Source organism: Oncorhynchus nerka, unplaced genomic scaffold (assembly GCF_034236695.1).
Source record: "Oncorhynchus nerka isolate Pitt River unplaced genomic scaffold, Oner_Uvic_2.0 unplaced_scaffold_1008, whole genome shotgun sequence".
NCBI classification, from domain to species: Eukaryota; Metazoa; Chordata; class Actinopteri; order Salmoniformes; family Salmonidae; genus Oncorhynchus; species Oncorhynchus nerka.
The window spans coordinates 106,169-118,803 of NW_027040290.1; the positions used below are offsets into that span (position 1 = coordinate 106,169).

At 46.9% G+C, this 12,635-nt stretch overlaps 1 long non-coding RNA gene across 1 annotated transcript; it reads left to right on the forward strand.

Annotated features, from left to right (window-relative positions):
- The first annotated feature begins 2,477 nt into the window (after positions 1-2,477).
- On the forward strand, positions 2,478-9,685 carry LOC135570253 (uncharacterized). Its single transcript, XR_010463489.1, has 4 exons — positions 2,478-4,073; positions 4,438-4,506; positions 8,069-8,124; positions 9,411-9,685. It is a non-coding gene; the product is annotated as an uncharacterized LOC135570253 (long non-coding RNA).
- Positions 9,686-12,635: the final 2,950 nt, after the last annotated feature.

The window sequence follows — 12,635 nt, forward strand, 5'->3', positions numbered from 1 at the left end:
TGACTTGGTGTATAGCGAGAATAGGAGAGGGCCTAGAACAGAGCCCTGGGGACACCAGTGGTGAGAGCACGTGGTGTGGAGACGGATTCTCGCCACGCCACCTGGTAGGAGCGACCTGTCAGGTAGGACGCAATCCAAGCGTGGGCCGTGCCGGAGATGCCCAACTCGGAGAGGGTGGAGAGGAGGATCTGATGGTTCACAGTATCGAAGGCAGCCGACTCTCCTGTCCAGGTCTAGAAGGATGAGAGCAGAGGAGAGAGAGTTAGCTTTAGCAGTGCGGAGCGCCTCCGTGATACAGAGAAGAGGAGTCTCAGTTGAATGACTAGTCTTGAAACCTGACTGATTTGGATCAAGAAGGTCATTCTGAGAGAGATAGCGGGAGAGCTGGCCAAGGACGGCACGTTCAAGAGTTTTGGAGAGAAAAGAAAGAAGGGATACTGGTCTGTAGTTGTTGACATCGGAGGGATCGAGTGTAGGTTTTTCAGAAGGGGTGCAACTCTCGCTCTCTTGAAGACGGAAGGGACGTAGGCAGCGGTCAGGGATGAGTTGATGAGCGAGGTGAGGTAAGGGAGAAGGTCACCGGAAATGGTCTGGAGAAGAGAGGAGGGGATAGGGTCAAGCGGGCAGGTTGTTGGGTGGCCGGCCGTCACACAAGACGCGAGATTTCATCTGAGAGAGAGGGGAGAAAGAGGTCAGAGCACAGGGTAGGGCAGTGTGAGCAGAACCAGCGGTGTCGTTTGACTTAGCAAACGAGGATCGGATGTCGTCGACCTTCTTTTCAAAATGGTTGACGAAGTCATCTGCAGAGAGGGAGGAGGAGGATTCAGGAGGGAGGAGAAGGTTGCAAAGAGCTTCCTAGGGTTAGAGGCAGATGCTTGGAATTTAGAGTGGTAGAAAGTGGCTTTAGCAGCAGAGAGAGAAGAGGAAAATGTAGAGAGGAGGGAGTGAAAGGATGTCAGGTCCGCAGGGAGGCAGTTTTCCTCCATTTCCGCTCGGCTGCCCGGAGCCCTGTTCTGTGAGCTCGCAATGAGTCGTCGAGCCACGGAGCGGGAGGGGAGGACCGAGCCGGCCTGGAGGATAGGGGACATAGAGAGTCAAAGGATGCAGAAAGGGAGGAGAGGAGGGTTGAGGAGGCAGAATCAGGAGATAGGTTGGAGAAGGTTTGAGCAGAGGGAAGAGATGATAGGATGGAAGAGGATTCTTTAGCGGGGGAGAGAGAGCGAAGGTTGGGACGGCGCGATACCATCCGAGTAGGGGCAGTGTGGGAAGTGTTGGATGAGAGCGAGAGGGAAAAGGATACAAGGTAGTGGTCGGAGACTTGGAGGGGAGTTGCAATGAGGTTAGTGGAAGAACAGCATCTAGTAAAGATGAGGTCGAGCGTATTTCCTGCCTTGTGAGTAGGGGGGGAAGGTGAGAGGGTGAGGTCAAAAGAGGAGAGGAGTGGAAAGAAGGAGGCAGAGAGGAATGAGTCAAAGGTAGACGTGGGGAGGTTAAAGTCGCCCAGAACTGTGAGAGGTGAGCCGTCCTCAGGAAAGGAGCTTAAAGGCTGTGTAATGAGGATGGCTATAGTGTCATGTATTCACTAGGAACCTAAAGGCTCTATAATGAGGATGGCTATAGTGTCATATATTCACTAGGAACCTAAAGGCTCTATAATGAGGGTGGCTATAGTGTCATGTATTCACTAGGCACCTAAAGGCTCTATAATGAGGATGGCTATAGTGTCATATATTCACTAGGAACCTAAAGGCTCTATAATGAGGATGGCTATAGTGTAATGTATTCACTAGGAACCTAAAGGCTGTGTAATGAGGATGGCTATAGTGTAATGTATTCACTAGGAACTTAAAGGCTCTATAATGAGGATGTCTATAGTGTAATGTATTCACTAGGAACCTAAAGGCTGTGTAATGTATTCACTAGGACCCTAAAGGCTCTATAATGAGGATGGCCATAGTCTATAAAGGTGACCAGAGGTGTATTCACTAGGACCCTAAAGGGGAGGGAACTTCCTGAATTTGTCCAATAGAAACTCTTGTTTTTGTTCCTACTTTTTTTTTGCTTCTGTTGCAAAACGTTTTTCTACAGTGTGCTCTAATGAACACATCCCAGTTGTTTGTTCTGAGATCTCCTTGGTCTCACAGCAGGGGGTGAGGAGGGGGAGTGGGGGTGAGAACCTTAATGGAAGGGTGAGATGGTCATTTAGGGTGGGGTGGTGACTGCCCCCCCCCTCCCCCCCAGCTGTGATAATGACTCCTGCTGGTTGGGGGGTAGAGGTGTGTGTGTGTACGCTCCAGGGGCAGGGGGCACCAGCAGTAACAGACGCTACCTGTCACCTGCCTAAACTTAAGAGATGATTCTCCACTCCTCTCTCTGTGCTCTCTCTCTCTCTCTTCACCCTCTGTCTGTCTCTCTCTCTCTCTCTCTCTCTCTCTCTCTCTCTCTCTCTCTTCTCTCTCTCTCTCTCTCTCTTCACCCTCTCTCTCTTCACCCTCTCTCTCTCTCTCTCTCTCTCTTCACCCTCTGTCTCTCTCTCTCTCTTCACCCTCTCTCTCTCTCTTCGCCCTCTGTCTCTCTCTCTCTTCGCCCTCTGTCTCTCTCTCTCTCTCTCTTTCTCTCTCTTCTCCCTCTGTCTCTCTGTCTCTCTCTCTCTGTCTCTCTCTCTCTCTCTGTCTCTCTTTCTCTCTCTTCTCCCTCTGTCTCTCTCTCTCTCTCTCTCTGTCTTTCTTCTCCCTCTGTCTCTCTCTCTGTCTCTCTTCTCCCTCTGTCTCTCTGTCTCTCTCTCTCTCTCTGTCTCTCTCTCTCTCTTCTCCCTCTGTCTCTCTCTCTCTCTCTCTCTCTCTCTCTCTCTCTGTCTCTGTCTCTCTCTCTGTCTCTCTTCTCCCTCTGTCTCTCTCTCTCTCTCTCTCTCTTCTCCCTCTGTCTCTCTTTACACAATGAGCCTAATTCTGATTCCACGATGTTCCTGACACCAGTCCATTACTCTTATATCCAGGCAGTGAAATCTATGGGGTCACACATCGGGGAGAAGGGCAGAGTATATACATACCTGCTGTCACAGAAGACATTATGGCACAGCTGCAAAGAAGGGTCCTCTATCCACCTCTATGGGCTGGTCTTTATATTCTCCTGTCCAGCATGCAGCCCTCTATCCACCTCTATGGGCTGGTCTTTCTCTCTACTCTCCTGTCCAGCCCTCTATCCACCTCTATGGGCTAGTCTTTCTCTCTAATCTCCTGTCCAGCCCTCTATCCACCTCTATGGGATAGTCTTTCTCTCTACTCTCCTGTCCAGCCCTCTATCCACCTCTATGGGCTAGTCTTTCTCTCTAATCTCCTGTCCAGCCCTCTATCCACCTCTATGGGCTAGTCTTTCTCTCTAATCTCCTGTCCAGTCTGTGGACCTATATCCACCTCTATGAGCTAGTCTTTCTCTATATTCTCCTGTCCAGCCCTCTATCCACCTCTATGGGCTAGTCTTTCTCTCTCCTGTCCAGCAGGTAGCCCTCTATCCACCTCTATGGGCTAGTCTCTCTCTCTACTCTCCTGTCCAGTCTGTGGCCCTCTATCCACCTCTATGAGCTAGTCTTTCTCTCTCCTGTCCAGCATGTAGCCCTCTATCCACCTCTATGGGCTAGTCTTTCTCTCTACTCTCCTGTCCAGCATGTAGCCCTCTACCCACCTCTATGTGCTAGTCTCTCTTTCTCCTCTCATGTCCAGCCCTCTATCCACCTCTATGGGCTAGTCTTTCTCTCTAATCTCCTGTCCAGCATGTAGCCCTCTATCCACCTCTATGTGTCACATGTCTTGCCCATCCTACAAAGAAGACCAATCAACCAATCCAGGCTCTTTACTGGTGACAACCAGTATGTTGAAAGATGCTCATTAGACGGCCTAGCTTTCACCTGGTTGAGATGCTCATTAGACGGCCTAGCTTTCACCTGGGTCAGGCAGTTTTTGAGAGGAGGACAGACTTGAATTGTCAACTGAGCCTGTGTATCTAACAGCTATAGTTTAATCTAATGACAACAGGTGGCCCTCTTCATTCAGACAGACTCTCCATTTGGACAAACGGTGAGCAGCTATTCACTTCTTCCGATGATGTAGCGCAGGCCTGGGTGTCACCCCACCCCCCATCCCCACCAAACACAGCTGATTAATTAATTAAACCATTCTAAACTGAAGATCAGGTGATTATTGGAGTCAGGTGTGTTATCTGGGGCAGAAGTGCCCAGGCCTGGTGTATTGTGTATTTGCAAAGTAAACACCACGTTTAAGCCCAAGCCGACAGAAACTAAGGGGGCGGTTGAACCTCTTGTGTGTGTTTTTTTTAGTTCATTAGGATCTCCGTTAACTGTTACACATTTAAAATAGATGGGGAGTACAGAACAATTAAACAAGAACGACGTAACATTTTAAAAATAAGTTTTTCTTCCAGAGGTTAGAGCGGGAGTTTGAAACAAGATGAAGATTGTACTGGCCGTGGCTCTCGTCCTGCTGTATGTCTGTGAGTAAAACAACAGGACCCATAACACTCTGGTCAAAACAAATACGATGCCCCCAGCTAACAACAAATGTTCCCACACCTTTAGAGATAGTTCCCTTAAGTCATGTTTACATAGGAATGTACCCAGTACAGACCTAACCTACCCTCTCCTACCTTACCTGCCTACCCAATACTTACCTAACCTACCCTCTCCTACCTTACCTGCCTATCCAGTACTTACCTTATCTGCCTACCCAGTACAGACCTAACCTACCCTCTCCTACCTTACCTGCCTACCCAGTACTCACCTAACCTACCCTCTCCTACCTTACCTGCCTACCCAGTACTCACCTAACCTACCCTCTCCTACCTTATCTGCCTACCCACTACTTACCTAACCTACCCTCTCCTGCCTACCCAGTACTAACCTACCCTCTCCTACCTTATCTGCCTACCCAGTACTTACCTACCCTCTCCTACCTTATCTGCCTACCCAGTACTCACCTAACCTACCCTCTCCTACCTTACCTGCCTATCCAGTACTTACATAACCTACCCTCTCCTACCTTATCTGCCTACCCAGTACTAACCTACCCTCTCCTACCTTATCTGCCTACCCACTACTTACCTACCCTCTCCTACCTTATCTGCCTACCCAGTACTTACCTAACCTACCTTATCTGCCTACCCAGTACAGACCTAACCTACCCTCTCCTACCTTATCTGCCTACCCAGTACAGACCTAACCTACCCTCTCCTACCTTATCTGCCTACCCAGTACTTAGCTAACCTACCCTCTCCTACCTTATCTGCCTACCCAATACTCACCTAACCTACCCTCTCCTACCTTATCTGCCTACCCAGTACTAACCTACCCTCTCCTACCTTATTTGCCTACCCAGTACTTACCTAACCTACCCTCTCCTACCTTATCTGCCTATCCAGTACTTACATAACCTACCCTCTCCTACCTTATCTGCCTACCCAGTACTAACCTACCCTCTCCTACCTTATCTGCCTACCCACTACTTACCTACCCTCTCCTACCTTATCTGCCTACCCAGTACTTACCTAACCTACCTTATCTGCCTACCCAGTACAGACCTAACCTACCCTCTCCTACCTTATCTGCCTACCCAGTACAGACCTAACCTACCCTCTCCTACCTTATCTGCCTACCCAGTACTTAGCTAACCTACCCTCTCCTACCTTATACCCTCTCCTACCTTATCTGCCTACCCAATACTCACCTAACCTACCCTCTCCTACCTTATCTGCCTACCCAGTACTAACCTACCCTCTCCTACCTTATTTGCCTACCCAGTACTTACCTAACCTACCCTCTCCTACCTTATCTGCCTACCCAGTACTTACCTAACCTACCCTCTCCTACCTTATCTGCCTACCCAGTACTTACATAACCTACCTTATCTGCCTACCCAGTACTAACCTACCCTCTCCTACCTTATCTGCCTACCCAGTACTCACCTTACCTACCCTCTCCTACCTTATCTGCCTACCCAGTACTCACCTAACCTACCCTCTCCTACCTTATCTGCCTACCCAGTACTAACCTACCCTCTCCTACCTTATCTGCCTACCCAGTACTTACCTAACTTAGCACCACCTGGTGCGCTAACCAAAATACAGGGGCTGGTCCTCCCAGGTCTTAGTGTGTATAGACAGTAAATACTACGGGTATATGTATGTCCGCAGGCCTCTTGCCTAAGCGCCTTCCCCCCCGGGACGAAAACAGAATACAATGTCAATAATCAAAAATACACTGCGTCAACCAACAACCAACTAATCAGCTCTCTCAGCCACAACCAACACAGGACATGCTAATCAGCTCTCTCAGCCACAACCAACACAGGACATGCTAATCAGCTCTCTCAGCCACAACCAACACAGGACATGCTAATCAGCTCTCTCAGCCACAACCAACACAGGACATGCTAATCAGCTCTCTCTCTCAGTAACAACCAACACAGGACATGCTAATCAGCTCTCTCTCTCAGCAACAACCAACACAGGACATGCTAATCAGCTCTCTCTCTCAGCCACAACCAACACAGGACATGCTAATCAGCTCTCTCTCTCAGTAACAACCAACACAGGACATGCTAATCAGCTCTCTCTCTCAACAATCAACACAGGGTGCTCTCTCTCTCAGTAACAACCAACACAGGACAGTTCATTGGATACTATCACTACGGGGTGTGCTGTGCAGACCAGTTCATTGGATACTATCACTACGGGTGTGTGCTGTGCAGACCAGTTCATTGGATACTATCACTACGGGTGTGTGCTGTGCAGACCAGTTCATTGGATACTATGACTACGGGTGTGTGCTGTGCAGACCAGTTCATTGGACTATCACTACGGTGCTGCTGTGCAGACCAGTTCATTGGATACTATCACTACGGGTGTGTGCTGTGCAGACCAGTTCATTGATACTATAATCAGCGGGTGTGTGCCACTGCAGACCAGTTCATTGGATACTATCACTACGGGTGTGTGCAGTGCAGACCAGTTCATTGGCTACGGGTGCTGTCACAGACCAGTTCATTGGATACTATCACACGGGTGTGTGTGTGCAGACCAGTTCAGGGTTACTATGACTACGGGTGTGAACATCAGACCAGTTCATTGGTGACATGACTACGGGTGTTCTTGCAGACCAGTTCATTGGTTACTATGGGTGTGTGCTGTGCAGACCAGTTCATTGATACTACACTACGGGTGGTGCTGTGCAGACCAGTTCATTGACATCACAAACGGGTGTTGCTGTGCAGACCAGTTCATTGGTTACTATGACTACGGGTGTGTGCTGTGCAGACCAGAGATCACTAGGTGTGTGCTGTGCAGAACATCAGTTCATTGGATACACTACGGGTGACATCACAAGACCAGTTCATTTACTACCAATGATTGTTAGGGAGGAGGATAGAACTAGTGCTGTGAACATCAGGGACCAGTTCATTGGATACTATCACTACGGGTTGCTTGCAGACCATTGATTCATTACGGGAGGGGAGGGATCACTGCGGGTGTGTGCTGTGCAGACCAGTTCATTGGATACATTCCGAAGGCCGCATAGCCTTAAATACAGGTTCTTTCCACTGCAGATGATTGTTAGGGAGGGGGAGGGAGAACTAGACGCTCGAACGTCAAGGGAACGTTCGGGTGACATCACAAACGAGTTCTTTCTACCAACGATTGTTAGGGAGGGGGAGGGAGAACTAGACGCTGGAACATCAAGGGAATGTTCGGGTGACATCACAAACGAGTTCTTTCTACCAACGATTGTTAGGGAGGGGGGAGGGAGAACTAGACGCTGGAACATCAAGGGAATGTTCTGGGTGACATCACAAACGAGTTCTTTCTACCAACGATTGTTAGGGAGGGGGGAGGGAGAACTAGACGCTGGAACATCAAGGGAATGTTCGGGTGACATCACAAACGGGTTCTTTCTACCAACGATTGTTAGCTGGGGCCTCAACAACTATTGAAGCATGTGCCCCCCACCCACTACTCTCTGCTGTGTAAATGTTAACCCTTCACCTCTCTCTCCTCCCCTCAGGGCTTCAGAATGCCCACAGGTCTGACGTCACCCAACAAGGAAGTGTTTGTGATCAGGTCAGTCTATAATGTACTGGGGGGATGTGTTTGTGATCAGGTCAGTCTATAATGTACTGGTGGGGGGATGTGTTTGTGATCAGGTCAGTCTATAATGTACTGGGGGGGGGGAGTGTTTGTGATCAGGTCAGTCTATAATGTACTGGGGGAAGTGTTTGTGATCAGGTCAGTCTATAATGTACTGGGGGGATGTGTTTGTGATCAGGTCAGTCTATAATGTACTGGGGGGATGTGTTTGTGATCAGGTCAGTCTATAATGTACTGGGGGGATGTGTTTGTGATCAGGTCGTGTTTGTATAATGTACGTTGAAGGGGGATTTTTTGTGATCAGGTCAGTCTATAATGTACTGGGGGATGTGTTTGTGATCAGGTCAGTCTATAATGTACTGGGGGAGTGTTTGTGATCAGGTCAGTCTATAATGTACTCGGGGGATGTGTTTGTGATCAGGTCAGTCTATAATGTACTGGGGGAGTGTTTGTGATCAGGTCAGTCTATAATGTACTGGGGGAGTGTTTGTGATCAGGTCAGTCTATAATGTACTGGGTGGAAGTGTTTGTGATCAGGTCAGTCTATAATGTACTGGGGGGATGTGTTTGCTGATCATGACTCAGTCTATAATGTACTGGGGGGATGTGTTTGTGATCAGGGAGTCAAAATGTGTTTGTGATCAGGGTCTATAATGGGGATGTGTTGAACGGATCAGGTCAAGTCTATAATGTACTGGGGGAAAATTGGATCAGGTGATCGGACCCAAAATGTACTGGGGGGATGTGTTTGTGATCAGGTTCAGTCTATAATGTACTGGGGGATGCTTTGTGATCAGGTCAGTCTATAATGTACTGGGGGGATGTGTTTGTGATCAGGTCAGTCTATAATGTACTGGGGGATTTGTTTGTGATCAGGTCAGTCTATAATGTACTGGGGCATGTTTTGTGATCAGGTCAGTCTATAATGTACTGGGGGGGGATGTGTTTTGATCAGGTCAGTCTATAATCTACTTGTTTGTGATCATTTTGTCTATAATGTACTGGGGGGGTCATTTCAGTCGTCTATAATGTACTGGCCAGGAAAATTGTACGTTCATATCGTGTTATAATGCACGTTGAAGATGGGGACCATTTTTGTTGTAGATGGGCTGAAATATTCAAGACTGGGGAAAAGATCAAGAAAATGGAAATAAATATCCTTTGTCCACTTCAAGCAATTGTTAACGATAAGACCGAGCATTCAACTCCCACAGGTTTCAAGACTGGGGGAAGTAACTCATCTTCTGTCCATTTTCCAGGCTCTTCCTCTGGCCATTTCCAGGCTCCTCATCTCCCTCTCTCGGTCTACTCCTGGCTGGTCTCTGTGATGGTTAAACTCCTCTTCTCCTCTCTGACCCTCATCTCCTCCTCCCTGGATGATACACTGTCCTGCTCCTGCTTGCCGGGCCCTGCTGTATCGCCACCTTGTCTCTGTCTGTGCTAGTGTCCTGTCTCCGTGTAGTTATCTATATGGTTCACCTAGTGTTGGTGCTCTGTGCTCTGGCAGTGCTCGCCATCATGACTCCACACAAAATGGCCGCTTGAACGGACCCAAAATGGCCGAACGTGAAAGACCCAAAATGGCCGACGGAACGGACATCGGACCCAACAATGGACGTGAACGGACCCAAAATGGCCGACGTGTAACGGACCCAAAATGCTAATTATTTTGTTTGCCACTGCTGTGACCAAACGTTGTAGTGACCAACTGAAACTAGCTTCCGAGACTCGGACAGATCTGGGATCAGTGTTGGGTTGCTTCACAGCGAGGCCGAGGGCATCGTGTTCTGAAATACAGTTGATCAGTGTTTTTATTTGTTAAAGAATAAAGTCCCTTTGTAAATAAGTCCCTTTAGCATGTTTTGGTGAACTTTAGTCCCCATCATTTAATAAAGTCAATGTGTTTTAAACTAATTTTTTGGGGGGATTGTAACGTTTACACCTGGAAACTGTGAAAACTGAGTTGTTTGATTGTTGTGTGTTTTTTTTTTTTTGTTGCTGTGAGCTGACTGAGACACAGAAATACTAGAATACACAAATTGGACTACTCTCTCTCCCTTCATTCTTCACCCAAACTTCCGGTTACTAGTCCAACGTTCTAACCACTAGGCTACCCTGCCGCCAATTAAGAGACTAAGGCAGCTTTTTACACAGGCAGTCTTTTGACCAATAATATCAGCTCTGGAAAAATATCTGATGTGATTTGTCAAAAGACCAATTAGTGGGGGGAACAAAAATATATGAGACTTGGGCTACCTGTGTAAACGCTGCCTAATCCTAAAATCAGATTATGTTTTGTCAACTCTGCACCTTTTTATTTAAAGGGGAAATCTTTCTACGTACATTGTTTAGTTTAAAAAAAAAACTTTTAAATGAATGATATACACTGAGTGTAAAAAAACATTAGGAACACCTTCCTATTATTGAGCTGCATTTCCTTCAGTCCTCACAGCATTCATACTGAGAAACTTTGCCATTTCTTCAAACAATCACCTTTTTATTTAATATGGATTTTTAATCATTGCAATAATGAAGCTAGTCGACCACACACTCTAAGTGTGTTGCCGGGAGCTTAACCTTTACAGATAGTGCAGAGTTCTTATTTCGTAGATCAAGAAATGCTTAGTCATGGCTGGTTCCACCCCTACCATGCAGATCCGGGTGGGGCGGCGACGACACAATAATAGAGCAAAGTACAGAGATCCTTGATGAAACCTGCTCCAGAGCACTCAGGACCTCAGACTGGGGCGAAGGTTCACCTTCCAACAGGACAACGACCCAAAAGCACACAGCCAAGACAATGCAGGGGTGGCTTCGGGACAAGTCTCTGAATGTCCAGAAGAGGCCCAGCCAGAGCCTAGACCTGAACCCGATCGAACATCTCTGTAGAGACCTGAAAATAGCTGTGCAGCGACGCTCCCCATCCAACCTGACAGCGCTTGAGAGGATCTGCAGAGAAGAATGGGAGAAACTCCCCAAATACAGGTGTGCCAAGCTTGTAGCGTCATACCCAAGAAGACTCAAGGCTGTAATCGCTGCCAAAGGTGCTTCAACAACGTACTGAGTAAAGGGTCTGAATACTTATGTAAATGTACTGTTTCATTTTTGTTTATTTGATACATTTGCAATAATTTCTAAACCTGTTTTTGCTTTGTCATTATGGGATATTGTGATGGAAAGTACCCACTTGGCATATTTTAGTAAAAGTAAAAGATGCCTTAATAGAAAATTATTAAAGTTGAAAGTCACCCAGTAAAATACTACTTGAGTAAAAGTATTTTGGTTTTTAAATATACTTAAGTATAAAAAAATAAAAGTATTATAAATCATTTTAAATTCCTTATTAATCAAACCAGATAAGAGTGTGAATTGGACCGTTTTCCTGTCCTGCTCAACATTCTAAATGTAACGCGTGCTTTTGGGTGTCAGGGAAAATATATGGAGTAAAAAAGTATGTTATTTACTTTAGGAATGTAGTGAAGTAAAAGTTGTCGAAAATATAAATAGTAAAGTACAGATTTAACGAATTAAGTACTTTATTTATACTTAAGGACTTTACACCACTGATTATGGCGTATTGTGTGGAGATAAGGTCAAATGGAGACACCAGGACTCATTAAGGATCAGGTCAAATGGAGACACCAGGACTCATTAAGGATCAGGTCAAATGGAGACACCAGGACTCATTAAGGATCAGGTCAAATGGAGACACCAGGACTCATTAAGGATCAGGTCAAATGGAGACACCAGGACTCATTAAGGATCAGGTCAAATGGAGACACCATTAAGGACCAGGACTCATTAAGGATCAGGTCAAATGGAGACACCAGGACTCATTAAGGATCAGGTCAAATGGAGACACCAGGACTCATTAAGGATCAGGTCAAATGGAGACACCGGGACTCATTAAGGATCAGGTCAAATGGTGTTGACACCAGGACTCATTAAGGATCAGGTCAAATGGAGACACCAGGACTCATTATGGATCAGGTCAAATGGAGACACCAGGACTCATTCAGGATCAGGTCAAATGGAGACACCAGGACTCATTCAGGATCAGGTCAAATGGAGACACCAGGACTCATTAAGGATCAGGTCAAATGGAGACACCAGGACTCATTAAGGATCAGGTCAAATGGAGACACCAGGACTCATTAAATCAGGTCAAATGGAGACACCAGGACTCATTAAGGATCAGGTCAAATGGTGTTGACACCAGGACTCATTAAATCAGGTCAAATGGAGACACCAGGACTCATTAAGGATCAGGTCAAATGGAGTTGACACCAGGACTCATTAAGGATCAGGTCAAATGGAGACACCAGGACTCATTAAGGATCAGGTCAAATGGAGACACCAGGACTCATTAAATCAGGTCAAATGGAGACACCAGGACTCATTAAGGATCAGGTCAAATGGAGACACCAGGACTCATTAAGGATCAGGTAAATGGAGACACCAGGACTCATTAAGGATCAGGTCAA